The following is a 17,979-nucleotide window of genomic DNA, read 5'->3' as shown; positions in this document are numbered from 1 at the left end:
ACAGTAAACCCCCTAAAAGGGGTTTCTTCTCTCTATGTGAAAGGCAGGCCTACCGGACATTAAACATTCCCATAAAATCTGCAGCTGAAAACCAAATGTTGGTGATTCATGTGGTCCTATATATAGTCTAGACAACAACCTTAGGGCATTCACTGAGGAGAACTGTAGGGATATGAAGAGCAACTGAGAGGTTTGTGCAACACAACAGGGACACAAGAATTTATACTGGAGTCACAGACAGAACGTTACAAAGAGCTGTCCATTTTATCAAAAAGCAGTAAGTCAACCTGTTTTGTGTATGTGTGTCTAAGTGGGAGGTCTGCAGACTAAATACAACACAGCAGAAGCAGATAGTTCTCTTGTCAGCACATTATACCCTGAAAACTGTGTGGAAGCAAAAAAGGAAACATATACTCACACCTATTTAGTGTGTGTGTGTGTGTGTGTGTGTGTGTGTGTGTGTGTGTGTGTGTGTGTGTGTGTGTGTGTGTGTGTGTGTGTGTATGTGTGTGAGTGTGTGTGTCTTGGGGGCATTTGCTTATTTCCCACCTGCAAACCACATTGGGTTCGTGTACACGCACTTACACACACACACAAAGCAAGTGATGTATTTGCAGTTAGATTACGAAAGACAGGCTGTATATGGAGAATGCTTGTTTATGCAGACTATATATGTTTGAGATTCAGAGAGTAATTGCAGTGTGTGTGTGTGTGTGTGTGTGTGTGTGTGTGTGTGTGTGTATGTGTGTGTGTGTGTGTGTATACTGTATGTGTACAGCAGCAGTAATCCAGTTGGTTTAGCTCTGAGAGTCCCAGTCAGGGGCAGAATGATAAATCATTACGAGTGTCTCTGCTTCTTGACTTTATTCGAAGAAAGGACAGCTCAGGCACATCATTCATATTTTCTGTAAATGAAAATCGACATTTCATCCCTCTGATACAACCTCGGGTTTCGCCTTGGTTGCTAAGTGGTGTCTAAGTGTTTGCTCCACTGTGCTTGACACGGTCTTCTTCCAAATTTCAGCTCTCAGCTGCCTCTAAAAGCCTGGAAATTCACCTGCATCAGCTCTCCTTAAGCAGAAGCAACCTTGGGAGCCAAAAATAATACGTGGAGGTGTTGCCTGTACAAAAACACATTTCATCTGAAACAACTACATCTGCATATGGTACAGTGCTTGTACACTAGCAGATGGGATATCCTTACAGTACATCCGTTTGTTTTTGTTTCAGTGGATTCAGCTTTGACAGTAACACTATTTTCTTATTTTATTTGTTCTGCAAAATGCATCTGTTCACTTTGATTGATGAATGTGTCAAATCTGGACTCTTTCTAAGACAGAAGATAAAGAAGAGACAGGACTCTGCTGTGAAAGCAGCCTTCATTAGAGCCTCTTCTGTCGGCTGATACTGGAACGACCATCTAATCTAGCTGCATCATTTGTTGCTAATTAGTGTTAATGCTCTTAAATTGCACCGACATTTTTCTTTCAGCAGCTAGTGGGAGCCACGACTCTGAAGGTAAGAGCCACAGCCTCAAACAACAACAAACTTCAGGCTCATTATTTTCAGTCTCAATCATTAAAAACAAACCAAAAAATAAACAACAAAAAACAAAACTAAACACAAACAATATCTCATCTTTTTTTGTTTTAGCATTTTCTCCTAATTATGTACTTCACGTTCTTCTAGCTGCAGAGGCAGGTGTTTACAGTAAAGTGTGTTTGCAGTGTCCTCTGGCAGCTCAGCAACTTTTTGATTCCTGAGAAGTTGAAAACAATCACAAAATTGGTTTGTATTTTTGGTTTAAAACAGTCATAAATTAAAATTACTGAGTATTTTAAATTTAAATGCTGAGCATTTTAATTTATGAGATAAACTCAACAAAACTCTTAAACCCAACTGTGACAATAACATGAATTAAAGGGTCCTAATATGTTATTATTAATGTTAATTTCTAACAACAGAGTTAAATAGCATTATCTCGATTCAGCCCTGCAGTAAAGCTGAGTTCCTGCACACACAGAAGTTGAATCTAAAGTCAGTTTGGGACAAGCTGAGAGTAAAATGGCAAATCATCCACACACATCAACAAATCACCCAGAGCTGGACAGCAGGGTTGTGATGCTGTGGTCTCAGGATTAAAATGTGCCACACAGCCCTTCATCCGCTCCTGATCCTCTGCCTCTCTCTGCCCATTTTTACACTATATCATTCTACACACTCATAAAAGAGATCCCCTGCTGCGCATGTAGCCATCCCCTCCACAACCTGGGACAGAACTACTTGGGTAATTAAATAGGTATTTCTACATGAGGTAATGAAAGGCTATCTTTATTCCAACAGGCTGTTTTCTTCAGAACTTCATTAAATAAAATTATTTTTAGACAAAGTGGTACAGAAAAATTCAAACTATGGCTGACAAATTAAAGGTAAAATCACATGAGGCATCTTAATAAAGTGTTGTAGTGCCTCAGTGCTCCTTGTTCACAGACTCTCCAAGTCTCTGAACTCTACTGGTGGGATGACCAGCATTTTAAAAATATATTCCCTCAGGACAGTGGTGGAAAGCAGTGTCAAACATGATGCTCAGAAATCTTCAATATATGTTAAAGTGGTTTGACATCTAGTGAATGTGATAGCCATAGCACACGATGAGTGTGCCAGTAAGGTACAAGCCAGTTCTATGAGGTGTCTGAAGTGAAAGTAGTGGAGGAAGCAGTGCCTCCTCCCTCCATCTGTCCTGAGGCTTTTAGAGGTTCATTCCTCCTTCTAAATGACCTCGGTGCCACTTAATGAAGTGAATTTCTCTAAACTTAAAGATTTGAGCTGGGTCACACTTTAGGGCATGAGCAAACTTTGCCACTCGCCCGCAGAGCAGCGGAAAATTACATATCATTTAATTCCTGGAAAACAGCTGTGAAAACGGATGGCTGCTCCGGAAAGTTGGTTTCCTTCTGCTGGTGTGTACACGAGTGTGTCCTTATTTGAGAGTGCATACGTGCCTGGATACTGTCTGTGAGTCTGTGTGCAGCTGTGATTGCTGTATGCACTGAATCTGCAGTGCACTCAGTCTGTGACAATGACAGCACTGCAGTGATGAGAGAACATGAATGGCAGATGGAGGAAGAGAGAAACAGGGGTGTGTGGGGTCAGAGAGATACTGGGTCAGTATTTGCTTATCTGGAGAGGGATTAAGATTACGGTCACTAATCTGGACTGCACAGATGGATGAATGGTCCTACACTCACACACCCAAACATCCACACACAGACACATAGACATGAACACATATATGTGCCTCGTAAGATCAAAGCCAAGGAAGCACTCCTCTGTGTGATTTCAAGCCAACAAAATGACAGTCACCATGCGTAAAAGCACCACTCATGATAGAATACCTACATCTGTTAAATATTGTGGCTATAGGAGTAAAGCACAGGTACATGGGTGTTATTTTCTGTATTAACCCCTGCAGGAATTTGGGGTTCAGGTACTTAGACCGGAGGACCCAGGGAACCTGGTGACTGGTGAACGAAACACCTCCACCTGCTGAGCCACAGCCACCCTGATAAAATAACTTCTTTCGTGTTGCTTTTGCTGTTTCACTGCTGATTTCTGACGACCAAAGAGTCAGAGAAGCTCATTAGCTGTGTTGCGCTGACTAGCGCTATAGTATGTTCTTGGCTAGCTAGCTTGTTAGCAATTAGCTAACATAGCCTCCTTCCAGCGTAACACTCACAAACATGCACAGAAACAAGCTACGAGTCTGCCGTGGGTGTTCGTTGCACACTACACCAAACTGCTGACAGCCTTTAGAGCTAAACCAGTAAACTAAAATATAAGTTTGTTGACATTTTGCCCTGTGAGGCAGTGAAGTAAAGTGTCAAATGAAAGTCTTCATCCTCTCCAGATAATGACTGTGCTCAATAAACTTCACAGAAAGCTGAGCATTATATTTTTATGTGCCATATGTACAAGTGGGAACTCTTGCCTCGCCATTGCTCTAGAGGTAAGATCAGAGGCTTTTCAAATGCATTAGGGTTCAACATCACCGTCCTTAGGCCCTGCCAGTAGCTGGAATAAATTCACTGCTTATCATTCAGGTTACTATCACTAATATGTTGCAACCTAAAAGGCCCTTTCACAGCAGTAACCCAGTAATCTGTTTACCACGTTCTTTGAGGTAAACCATTAAACTGTAATGGATTATACCACATCTCCCAACTTCAAAGTAGGTTATTGTAAATCCATCAAATTTAATCTGTTATTCCTCTACTTAGGGTGGATGGTTAAATAGTGCAGGTGAACTATGCACACAAGACAACTCAACTTTTTTTTCTTCTTCTTGAAACTCACTTCTTTGTATGTGTGCTACAAAATTTCCATAGTCTGTCTGACATTTCATTGTCTTATTTATAATCCCAGTCTTTGGTCAGTCTTCTCACTGCGTTTCCCTGTAGAGTACTGTGTGCACAATAATAGCGCAGTGACCATAACAAATAAAATATGGATTAGTGTTAGATATCACATCCTCCTGCTATATGATACAGGTATTGATAAAAGAATATAAAACAGTATCCCCAGGAGAAATGAAAATATCCGAGCATCCAATATCATCAGCCTGAGTTGTTTTTCATTTGACACTGAGAATATTCTTCTGCTCAACCTTTGTTATTTTCGTTTCTTTGCTACCTCCCATATCTGTCCTTTGTTTTAAAATGAAGCTGGCTAAAATCAATATATGCAGCTAATATTTTAAAGCTGTAGTAATTAATACTTTTATATTAACAATGGCTCAAATGATGAAGTGTGAAGTCCTCCAACCAGAATGACCATATAGATCGTTTGTCCCGGCCCTCTGAGTCTACCCATAGGACTGTCTCATGAGACTGCAGGACTACATGACCTCCTCATAGTAACAAAATAAACACACAGTTAAGCTTATGTAATGGTCACAGTAGGAATAAAAACTACCATGATAGGTTTGTGGAAAGATGGTGGTTTGTACTTAATTGAGATTTGAGGACCTCCATCATCCTGGTAACAATAATAAACACCCAGTTATGGTCAAAAGAAACAATGATGACTATTAGTTTGAAGTGAGAAATTTAAAGCCCTTTTTTTTGACCCGTCCATCCATCACATCCTTTGCTCCTGTCACCTGACTTTCTCCTTTGGCCCCAAAACAATCACTACCACCACAAGAGGTTGTCTAACAATAAAACCTACCTATGGGTCATAACAAGTTGCTTGCACAGACAACCAGTAGAGTTGGTTTTTAGGGGACAACAATCTCAATGTGAAATCTGTTGTTAGCAAAGGCAAACCTATAGAGTACCAACCATCAATTCTGCACTTTACTCAGATCTACAAAGCCTTATAGCGTATTTGAACTCAATGCTTTGGTTCTACGGTCTGCAAATGAAGTGTTGGTTAAGTTGTCATCCTCGTTTCCAACTGCAGCAGACAGCTGCTTTAAGGCACAAAAGCTCTCATGAGCCATCTGTTTGCTGCTTGCCCATTACCGAACAGTAAACAGTTAGCAAGTGGCTAGTCAACATCAGCTATGGAGCTACTGTAAACACAGGAAACAGATTAAGTTGTTATCTGTATCAGCTATAAACTAATGTGATTGTTGTGGACGTTCACTCCCTGGTGAAAAGAAAATGATGCAGCTTTCATGTCCACGACTTTCAAAATCCTAAATCTTTTTACTCAAAATTAAATTTGTTGCCAAGAAAAAGAAGACTCCAGTACTGCTTTTTGATCATGAGACAATAAAACATAACTGAATCCAGTATTATCCGGGAGTGAGATGGACAGTGCATCCATACTTTAGAACCAGTCCAAGCTTAATCTTTTCCAATAGGCAATCATCATGATATTGATCAATTGTACTTTGAATATTTGATTCGTTAACGTAACCATCTATATGACTTTGAACTACACACAAATACTTATGTTGACACAACAGAACTGGTCCAATCTTAGCAGAGACCATGAAATATGGTAATGGATTATAAACACACATGGAAATCCTTTTTACACAACAATGCAAACTGTCGTGTATATTTGACCGATTGCACATGTCGGGGTGTGTTTGAAGACTTCGTCCCGTTCAGCGAGCAGGTCTTCATATTCCAGCAAACACGTCTTCTTCGATTTTCCTTTTGCAGTATTTTCTGTCATCTCTCACTCTCCTCCCCTCTTTTCTTCTGTCAAATCTCATTCTCTTTAAATATCTCACCCTGCCCCTGTTTTCCTCCTCGCATACTCTCGCCCTTGTTTTTTTCCAGAAGAGAAAGATGCAGAGCTCCTGAACCTGGTGAAAGTTCACGACCTAAGTTTCTTGTCAGGATCCATCTCGAGTAGTACAGAAGGTGAAACATTGACAGCTGAAGTGCTGGACATGATCTGAGGATCTGAATGTGTGTTGAGCCTTCCAGCTCAACACACACACTTGTCATGAGCTATGATGTTTTCCACAGCAGATCCAACCAGCGAGAACCAATTAATCACTACAGAGATACAACTAGCATAGATAATGTTTTCTGTGGTAGATTCCTTATATAATGCATCAACATCTAAATGTAGCAACATGACTAACTCATAATGAAGTGATGTGTTCACTCACATTTGACTTAGCTGGTGAAGGTTCTGAACATGTTCATGGACAGAGAGAAATTATTTTTGTAAAAAATATTGAATTTCAAATAAAAAAAAGAGAAAATGAATAAACATAATATGAAACTGAAAATGACTGAAAAAGCCAAATATGACTAAAATTATGCCACATGCCAGGACAAGATGATTTTCCAGCACCAAATCCTGGAGGTCCAGATTCTGAACCTGTAAGGTAATAATGTTAAAATGTTGATATGATGCTTCCATGTTTATAAAGTTACTGGGAAATAGTGACAGTTCTAGCCACTCACTTTTTGTCAGTCTGCTTTTCTGACACTCAATGGCTTTTTTTTTTTTTTTGGCCACTTTTGGCCACCGGTTGGTTTCTGTCTGAAATCTACACAGGCAATGTCCTCTATGTATTCACAAGCCACTAACTGTAAGAAAGAAAACAAGATCAGAGGGTGGTTTAAAGTAAGATACCTCATTCTTTTACAGTGAGTTTTTAGCTGGTTTAATAAGATTGGAAACATCTTGTCTGACTCTATAATCAAAGCTTAACTGTTCCACATCTGTGTATGACTTTGTGACAGCTGTGGGTTAGTGGTCCTACAGGTTTGACAGAGGTGACAGACTAACGGCTTTGGGTGGAACGTACATCACTTTTTTTTATTTTACAGAACAAAGACCACAAATACACACAGTAGTTAAGTGACACACAGTTGAGCAGTGTCTGCTTCGTGTTCCTTACAGGTGAAAAATGATTTTGCTTATTAAATCTTGTACTGACAGGTTGTAAAACTCAACATTGCCTACACTACACTGTAGGGGCTTAATTATTGGCTCAGTTGGTGAAATATGAAGGAACTGACCAGTTTATAGGTTAATCAATTAATTTTTTTTACTCTCAGCATCTGTAATGTCTCTGTCAGGCCACTGTATTTGTAATTTGTGCTGCTGGTTCATGCTGTGGGACATTGTTGGGATCAGCTAATTTCCCACTATCGCAATTTATGCTACCAGCTGCCATTTTCCATTGGAGTCATATTTGCTAGTGATTTCAGTTGTCTATAAACATGTAGCATGGGTAAAAAAAAAAGCCTCTTAAAAAGTGAGGATCAGTTTCCCAAATACATTTACTTCTAAAAAAACATTCTATATATATGAGTTTGCTGATGAAGACCCTGCGATACAGTCAAAAACTGTAGAACAAGAAGTAAATGAACCTTGTGAATGAACACTGTTTTATCATCTGTAAATCTACTGTTCTTACAGCATATCATACAATGGTGATTTCCCCCAGCTGCCTGTGCATCTTCAATAGTTCTCCAACAGGAAAACCATCCTGTTTTACAGTATATCCACACTACCAGTCCCACAAGATTGTAATGCAAGAGCACACACACCGGAAAAGAAAATCATTGGATGGATAAATAAAATGGTGAGACAAGAAAAGGCTTCATCCTCTGTGTGTTGGCCATGTTGGAATTCAGACCGAGCTCCTCAAGCTAAGTTCTACATGATCACACTTGGCTCAACTTTCATCATCTGATGGGAATTCGCTCATGAGATTTAGAGGCATCCTGTCATGTTTAAGAGATTTCAGCTTCACTTAGCACTTTACATGAGATAAGCTCCCCAGCTGTATCAGAGAACACAGTGCGGGCTAACTTAAGTGCCTCATGTCAAAAAGTTTGTTTTCCCTGTGTTATGAAATCTTGGACTAGTGAAACAAGTCTTGCATGTTGATGTAACAGGAGGATATCAGTCTGTCTGCACAGCAGGACCCAGATTAAAAAAAATAAAAAAAACAAAACACTGAGGTGAGAAACTCCTGGAGCCCAGAGGTGGTTATCAAATCCGAGAATGCTGAGTCAATACTGCTGCAGAAAGTTTTTCACCAGGTGTTTTGGGGAAAACAAACAGTGGAAAAGTCTCAAAAGTAGAGTGAAGTGTGCTTGTACTCTGAGATGGACAGTGTGTTTGAATTTGCTCCATCAATTAAGACACACAGCTTTTCATTATCTCCATTCATTCATAGATATAGATAGATAAATATAGACAGAGACAGAGAGACAGAGAGACAGATAGACAGATAGATAGATAGATAGATAGATACATACATACATACATACATAGATAGATAGATAGATAGAGTGATCAATAGTAGCAAAAGGATCAACAGGATCCTTTTGATTATTGTGACGAGAATGAACAAAATAAGATTGGTTCCTGAAATGAGCTGTGTGGCTCTCTATGAGTTCAGTGCTTTAATGTTGCCATTCGCCAATAAAAACCACTACAAATCTCTGCAAGATATGCAAAACCACTGCTGAGGTCTGTTTTTATCAGAGTGCCTTGGTCTATTAAGTCAAATCTTGCATTTAAGCCATGTAAAACGAGGATGAAGCAGAAATCTACATCTGTGATCATTAAAAGGTCATTTGTGAAAAAAAAAAAAAAAATGCTTATCGCTCAGCGCCGCTACAATGAGACAGTGCTGTGGAGGATTTTTGCGATGAATAGAAGTTTGAAATCCATTCTGTAATTACTGCAAAGCAGATTCTTTTTGTCAGAGACACATTTTTGAAATGATCAGGAACTGTGCTAGAAGAAAGAAAGGTGTCCACTGTTTCACTTTAGAAAGCAGACAGGTAAAAAGCGATAAGAAGCCACTGAAGCAACTTGTGCATTACTTTGTAATACGGGTAGGATTTCAGCAGCAATGAAGACAGAGATCACATGGCTTGTGTGTGTGTGAGGGGGGGCAACCCGGGAGCAACTGCTCCAACGCCAACAGTTCCACCTGAGGTACTGCTCCAGGTTACAAAATTAAACATCATAATCATTACTAATTCTCCCAAGCTTCATATCACGACCTTGAAGTTGCTAGAAATCAGAACTTGATGAATTAAATTAATGAATTGGAAATTAACACAAAAGTGGTCACATGTTTTTGGGTGTGCCACATTGACATGTTCCCCATAAATGCTGCTAGGCTGTGTGGGTCATGCTAACTTTACATTCGCCACCACTGCTGTAGAGACGATCAGTGTGAGCCTCCTACAGGTTCCCAAATAAACATGACTGACCCAAAGTAAACACAGAAATCAGCTGCCTGGAACAGCCATGCTGGCGATCTGCATAGGGATCTACATTTGGGGCAACCTGCCTGACGAGCTGATGAGCCTGTATGAAACTGCTCTGAGATATCACATTCTTTTTATTTTCTGATATTTATTTATTTACTTATTTATTTACTTATTTGCTTATTTACTTATTTATTTTTGGACCAGGGGATTATTTTCCAAAACACATCTCATCTCTCTCAGCTCACAGTGGGTCCTTATCCTATGGAGAGCTGAACTTTTGGAGGAGTGAATGCTGTTCACAAAATCCTTCCTTACTAATGAATCACTCTCATTCATGGGCACGTCTATAGTATTTTTGCCTGGACTCAACAGGTCCTGTTCAGATGGTTGTTTTTTTCAATGAGCAATGAAATTTGTAATTTCAAGCAACTTCCCCAAAAATGCTTAAAGAATTAAAATCATCCAAAACGGTGGGTTTAAAGCAGAGCAAGAGATAAAAGCGTAGCAGGACAGTGCTTATTCACAAATAAAATTAAATCAGAAAAATATGTAGCTCACACACACAGCTCACAAGTTGCTGTTCGAGGACATCAGTAATATGCCAGTGTCTTTATGTAAAGACTCATATTTTTCCATCTACGTTCCTCTATTTCACACTGTAGCCACTGGCCTTGGTTTTATTACACTGACTCTGCTTTGACAATATTGCATTTCCTTTCTTCTTCTTCTTTTTTTCATACTGTAACTGTTTGCAGATATCGCCCTTGACCTTGAGACCAAGCCTAAGCATGAATAATGCACTGTGAAATGTCAAAAAATCTTCGGGCCTCACAGAAGGAAAATTAGACATTTTTTTTTTCTCAGCAGATTTTTTTCCATGGCTGCAGGTTTTCTGCTGCGCTAGAAAAAAAAATCTCCCACAGAAGCAACACTCTACTGTCTGAGTCTTCCATTCCAACTATTTCAGACCTTATAGAACAACAAGTAATTACTCTAAGGACAGGCACTGTGCTGTTCATCTACTGTACATTTCACTTGTTTTGATAAGACCAAAAGAAAAAAAAAATCTCATTTGTCATTATGGTGTGAATTTCACCCAGGCATGAAATCCAAAGCCCATCACTGACAACGCAATAGACATTAACCAGCATGGATATTAATTTTTACAACAACAATTTTTAACAAGATACAGTGCAACGATACACTTCAACAGCTCAAACAACATTAGCATCCCCCAAGTTGTGCGAATCACATTATTATCTCTCTGTCTTCATGGTGTGAAATCCACTTGAAAGGCAGAACGAACAACATGGGGATGAGCTTGAGCAGTGACCCATGACGATGTATAAGAAGAACACATTATAAACTGCGGGGTATAAACACATGAACATCAAGAGCAAAGCCCATCACAGATGACCAACAGCGGAAAACTAATTATCTTTTAAGTGGCCTTGTTATATTTTAATAGAGAGAAATCCATCAGAAGTAGAATCAAAGCACAGAGCAGAGAGCAAAGACATCCTGCCAACTGGGGACATGGACGTGTTGTAACCATGAGAAGAATCTATTGAGGCTTGAACATCTATTATACATTTAATGATACTGACTCTAAGCAAATGGCTTAATGTGATATAATAAAGTAACAAATATCCACACATCTTAAAATAAATGTAATGAAGAATATACTGTAGGTATCTAGCACCTATAAAACAAAGCCCATAGTGCCTTCTTTAGCTTCTTTGTGCGTTTTAAAAAGTTAATTAGGCGTGTTTTCATTCCAGCATGCAAAAAAACCCCAGAAGTAATTAACGACAAAGGAAAGGCCTGAGAACAATGCTGTGCAAAACTTTAAGCTCTAACAAGCTGACAGAGAGAGGAAGAGATTTACTCTAGTTTTCCAGCCAGATGGTAAATACGACGGCTTTCCCTAAACTCTTTGGTGACAAGGAACCTTCTAAATAACTTCAAGTAGCAACTAACTTAACAAAGGTCTAACGTAGGATCCAGTGTTTTTGGAACTTGACCCATACTGGGGAATAAATGTCATGATATCTCAGCCTCTGCTGCATCAGTTTCACCATCACAGAGTCTGTCAGTTCAATTTGAATTTCTTTAAAACGTGTAAGTTCAGGAAAAAAAAAAAATCCTTAGGTTTTACTTATTTAAAGTTTAACAGCCATAAACTCAGCTAAAAACCCAGCTTCATCTGAACTATGTGGACGTGATCTGATCAGATTTGACTTAAAGTGGCCTGGCAACACAAAAAAAACCCACCAACTGTCATCACGTTTTGTTTCAGATTTAATAAATCCTGACTGGTGCACAGAGATGCACAATGTACAGAGAGATACCCATCCACTTCAAACCAGTGAACCCTAATCTCTCATAAATGTACGTTGACTGAGAAAATACGAATCAGGGCCTTTCTGAAAGCAACATTACTGATATAAACATTTACATTTGGATTGTTTCAAACACTTCACCCCAAATATATCAAACTGCAATTTTTTCTGCCCTTATAAAGACACAAATACATGTTTTTGGCTTGAACGTTTATTACGTTATAAGAACTGAATTTCTTAACGTCTGCTGCTAACATTGCTGGAAGAAAGCTGTGCTTCCTGTTGCCGCTGGCGGTCCTAACAGGGAAACTGGTCTGCTCTGATTAAACAAATCTGGCAGAATAAGTTTGCCACTTATTTACTGCATCACTTTCTTTTCAGTGCACTTCACTTTAGCCTTTAACTCTTTCTAATACAACATAAAGTGAATGAAAAGGGTCACTACTTGCCCTGTTATGTAAATTTAATTGCTATAAATTGCTCTAAATATAACAGAAATTAATTATAGCTTAAACTTAAAGTTTCAATACATAATGTACTGTCTGTGTGCCAGTGGTTTGTTTAGCGTGAGCAGGGCATCAAGAAAAAAAATATAGCAGCATGTAGATGTACGTATGCATGTATGTGTCTCGCAACTGAAGACTTCAGAAATGGGTAACAGAGGGTGACAAAACGATCTTAACCCAAGGTTCACTTACTTGTTTTCTTTTTTTTTTTTTCCCAGGGCTAAAGTGGGGTCGGGTTTCATGGAATTGGCTCATTGTCATGTTATCTAAGTAACAACTGAGTCAGCGTAAATTTGCTGATGAAGATCGTGACATGTGAAGGCTCTGAAACAACTTTTTTTACATCTCAGGATGAAGAAGAATGAACTTCAACACTTGATTCAATATATCCATATCTACATTTTACTTTTTGATTTTTAATAAATCTGAAAAAAAAAACTGTTTTCACTTTGTCATTATGGATTATTGAGTGTAGAGTGTTGGGCAAAATGAGAATTTTATCCAAATTAAATCTCCAACACGGTCTTTCTGAAGCCTGTGTATGTGATATCAAAACCGTGCTTAAAATAAGAAACTCACGAAAGGAGCATGACTCAAAAATCAATGTGTGAGCTGAGCATTAAGAATTAAGAGCATTAAGAGGATTCATATTTCCAGGGAGAATTTCATACAGGAGATATAATTTCCTTCACAAAGGGAAATATGTCACTAAGCAGGATTTAGCTTCTCATTTCCTCTGGTTAGGAGAGAGCGATTAGTGTCAGGTTGTGCAAGATGTACTCACAGTTTGTTCAATATAATGTGTCCTTCAACGTAAAAGTCCATTTTGGTGATCAAATCATTTCTCTGCACTGAATCTCAGGTCAATCAAGGAAAGTCAAAGTTATTCCTAAAAAAGAATATATCATTCTATCACTCATTCCACCATGAAGTGAAAATTTATATTCTGTTTTGCTGTCATTAAGTTCGGAGATGGAGTCAGGACGTGGTTAAAGTAGCCGAGCACACAGAAGCATATAAATGTAAAATTTGTGGTTTTATATAAACAGATCCAAAAGAAAAACAACAATATGTGGTTTTAAGGGGAGTGATGCACGGGAAGTAATTTTGGCAAACAACAGCCAGGCACGGTGAGTGTGTGAAATGCTTCCTGAGGTTTTTCACCACAATGAGATCGCCAGGTTTGGCTGCATCATCACTGCACAGTCAGCAAAACTAACACCTGTATCCAAAAGCGGTGCACAGAGGTGTTAGGCATCTGGACAAACTGCTGAAGACACAGATACACAACCCCGAATAAAATCACACGTCTGTTCATGTAGAAGTTAAACAAACAAGACACACTTTGTAAATATGACAGCAGTCTTTCTGCTAAGCTAGGCTAAACACCTCACGAGTCCACCTCTGAATGAGAGTGGAATCAATCTTCCTACCTCAATCCTGGAAAGGAGGCAAACAAGCACATTTTGTCAAATACTGAACTATTCCTTTAAACTTGTGTCCGCCTTAGGGGCAGTCGTCCTGCTCACTAAACACCTGCCTGTTGACAATGCGACTAACCGTGTTCAACTCAGGCTGTTAGGCTGGGAAAAACCTTACATCCCTGTATATAACTTACATTAACTCAAAACTAGGCTATCACCCTGTAATACCCATTTAATAAGAACACTGATTAGACCTGTCAGTCACCTTCATTCTCTCTGCCTGATTAGGTTTCAGGAGCAAAGGTGGAGATATCGATGTAACAGATGCATCAAAGTAATAGATTTAAAGTCTTTTGTGCCTGAACATATTTTGTTATGTTTCTGTAAATAATTTTTTTGGGGGGGGGAGCTTTTATTTTGTTAATTTTTTATTCCCTTTGAATTCTCCTCATTTGGATGGAGGCCCTGACGAGGAGAGGTGACAGCACTGTTCTCCAGTCTCGGTGGATTCCAGTTCTCATTTAAAGTGTGCAGAATGTGGATGTTGCAGAGATTTGTGCCAGTCTGGTAAACAAAGAGAAAACCTGAGCCGATCATTGAGAAACCACTGTGGAGGAACAAGTTCTGCTCTTTGATTCTGTTTGTTTAACAGACCTACAGCTAGAGAGACGAAAGTCTTGGGGAAATAGCTCATAAATTAAACTCCCCATTCTCTGTCTTCTGCTTCCTTCTACATCTAAGCTGTAATGAGTATGAGAGCTCTGGATTGGCCATTCACCTAGAAGAGATCTCTGCTGGATCATATGACTTAAGTTTCCTCCTCTGGCACTTTATTAAATCTGAAAGACTTGAATGTGACCTGAAATGCAACCTTTAAATCCTATTCCCAGCCATAACAGGCCAATTTCTTATGCATAAACCGCTGCAGATGCACACAATCTACTGTCTGTCAGGTGGATGAAATAGAGGCCACGGCAGATTCCAGGCAGCGGGACAGACAGGAGGGTTTGTCCTCAGCAGCAGGAGTGCCAGAGGAAAAGAAGGATGGTCTCCTTACACTGATCTCTGTCTTAGAAAGATGAGAATGTCTTTAGGGGGAAAAGCCAGCACCATTTGTGGGGATGATTGAAATGAGGACTTGACCAGTCTTTCTTCATTATGAACAACACTCCATATTTCAACACACTGACAAGTGAGATTTCACCTGTCAGTGTTGCTAGGAAATGGTGTAGGGAGCTCACTGTGGATTTACCTCCCAGAAGGGATAAAGAGAAGTAAGTAAGTAAAGTAATAGTTTAGGTTATAGTTACCAAAGCAACATGTCATCACTCAGTCCCCTCTTGGTTCTGTTTTAGTCTCCACCAACTCCTGAAGAATATCACGTTCTTTAGCTGCTACATATTCGCCAGTTCATTATCTTTATTTGTTGTCAAAACCAAAACAATGAGCTAAAAGTGGTTAATTTAATCCTTTGTTAATATAAAAATATGAATTAGTGAAGCTTCAACTTACACCTGGGTAATCTAAGACCGCAAAGAATTTAAGCCCCAGCGAATAACATTACTGATCCAAGCTGTATACAACACCCTTCCCAGCCTGGCAAACCTCCAACTCTGGGGCAAGGCTGACACACCTTCCTGCCCTCTCTGCTCTGGGAGAGGAACACTCGAGCTCAACCTGAGCAGCTGCCCCAACGCCCTGAGGGAGGGTCGCTACCACTGGCGACATGACCAGGTGCTGAGGAGCAGCCCAGACCACAACCCATAGCTTCTGAAGCTCTTCTCACCACTGCACAGGACTGGCAGCTGATGGTCGATCTCAGCATACGCCGCAGTGAGATCTTTGCGACCTGACATCTTCATTTTGTCAGAGGCCACTAAATAACTTTGCCCTGTTAGAACTGATGGTTTGAACTGATGGCTGCAGAGGCTTTGCTGGCTGCTCTCTCTGCAGAGTCTACACCTGACTGGGCATGAGTGGGCCGACAAAGAAAACAACCATCAGGGCCACGACAGAAGCAGCAGAGAGGCAAGTCGAGGCTTGATCGACCCCAGCTGGGTCGTCTGGGTGAGGGCGTATGATGTATGATGCAAGACTGTCTTTGCTGTCTTGCTCTACTCAGAAAGGCAACTCGTTTTTTTAAAGATCAAATTTGGTTAAATGCACATTCATGATGTGTTTTGTAAATGAGAGTTTACATGTATGTGGTGCTATGTTTGGAGCAAAGCCCTGTGTGTGGGGGTGTAATATTTAAAGAAGGAAAAAAAAAAAAAGGAAGCACAAAAAAGTTTTGCCAGACGTGGTGTGAAATCTTCTTAGAGTTGCACTTCAGCCAAAGAGAAAATCAGAATCTTGAGTTCACAAAAGGCAAAATGCTCCCATAAATGTTCCACTAGACCAAAACCTGGTTTGAACGTTTTTGGAATATTTTCCCACTGTATCTCCAGCTCCGAAACGAGGCTTAGATTGCAACCTTTTCAAATAATTGCTTCAAACAGGATTCAGGAAATTGCGAAGTGTTTATCCAGTCTATTAAGGCAGTAAGAAAACAATGAAGAGGCAGAGGAGTGCAAGCGCTTCCTCAAGGCACAAAGCCAAACATTAAAGCAACAGCAGTTCATTACTGAGCTTTAGCAATGCAGTTTTATAACCTGGAATAAAATGCAGCGTGCTGCAGAGACCAAAAGAGTTCTGGGAATTTTATAGCTTTTGTGCTCAAACCACACACACACACACACACACACACACACACACACACACACACACACACACACACACACACACACACACACACACACATACATTACTTTGCATGGATGCTCACACACACATGCATTACAGAGGCAAAAAGACATCCTGCTGTTCACATCTCATAAGCAGCCAGAGGGTAGTGTAGAAGTGTGTGTGTGTGTTCATCTCAGCTGAAAAGGCAGGATTTTTCTCCCTGAAGACACAAAACACCACTGATCGACTCATTTCTCCTGTTGCTGCTTCCAACACACACCCACGTACACAGACATACACACGCGCATGCATAACTGCGCTGCAGGTGTGCACTCACATGCTTCACATGAGAAATCATACTGTTTACACACACACACACACACACACACACACACGGAGAGACACGGTGACCTCTTTCACATATTCCACAATGATTTTGAGACATTAATATGGACAAAGAGATGAAAAAAAACAGTTTACACAGGTTTGAAGGGTGAGAGTGTGTCTGTGTGTGCTTAAGTGTGTGAGAGAAAATGTGTGTGTGTGTGGGTGAGAGAGAGAGAGAGGATTCCTGTTCTGTAATCTCTTCTTAGGACCCTTGGGGAAGTGGAATTGCAACACCTGATTATCTCCAAGCCTGAGCATCAACAGGAAAGGTGATTCTCCGGAGACAGATTGAAACGCTTTCTCTCACCCTCGTTCTTTCAATTTCTCCATTGTCCCATTTTTGTCTCTGTTATCTTCTTTCTCAATCACTTGCACACACACACTCGCTGTTCCTGTCCTCCACAGACACACATACACACACACACACTCTCTCTTGTCTATACGGCCTCCTTTTTTTCCTGCACCTCTGTTTCTCTCAATCCGTTTATCCTCTCGATGCCTCCTCCTACTATTCTCTCAATTATCCCTGTCACCCACGTCCCCCACGTCCTCCCTGTCTTTCTCTCTTCCACTTCTTCTTCCTCTTCTCTTTCATCACTCGGCTTGAAAGGCCCAGTGGTTTGACGATGATTGCCGCAGAGAATTTTCCATCACTGAAATAATTCTGCAATCTCCGCTGCCATTTCATTCCCTCACACTGCTGAAGGTTGCTATCAGGGGGGGAAAAGGCAGAATTACTCTGAACAGGTGAAGGAATCTTGGAATAGGTGTTTTCATGCTTGTTTCATAGTGAAATACTACTTTGCCAAAAAGCTGCTCACCTCTAAGGAAGCTAACCTATTCAGTGCTGTGCTATGACCTATTCTGTAGGTATTCACCTCTT

General features: G+C 40.1%; 1 protein-coding gene across 2 annotated transcripts in view; it reads right to left on the bottom strand.

The window, feature by feature from the left end:
- LOC121182562 (polypeptide N-acetylgalactosaminyltransferase 18-like) overlaps nt 1-17,979 on the bottom strand; it is a 116,132-nt gene that overhangs the window by 78,938 nt on the left and 19,215 nt on the right. The window lies entirely within an intron of this gene.

The sequence above is a fragment of the Toxotes jaculatrix genome, chromosome 5 (assembly GCF_017976425.1).
Source record: "Toxotes jaculatrix isolate fToxJac2 chromosome 5, fToxJac2.pri, whole genome shotgun sequence".
Taxonomy (NCBI): Eukaryota; Metazoa; Chordata; class Actinopteri; family Toxotidae; genus Toxotes; species Toxotes jaculatrix.
Note: the sequence above shows the minus strand (reverse complement) of the source record. Positions and strands in the feature narration are given on the sequence as shown.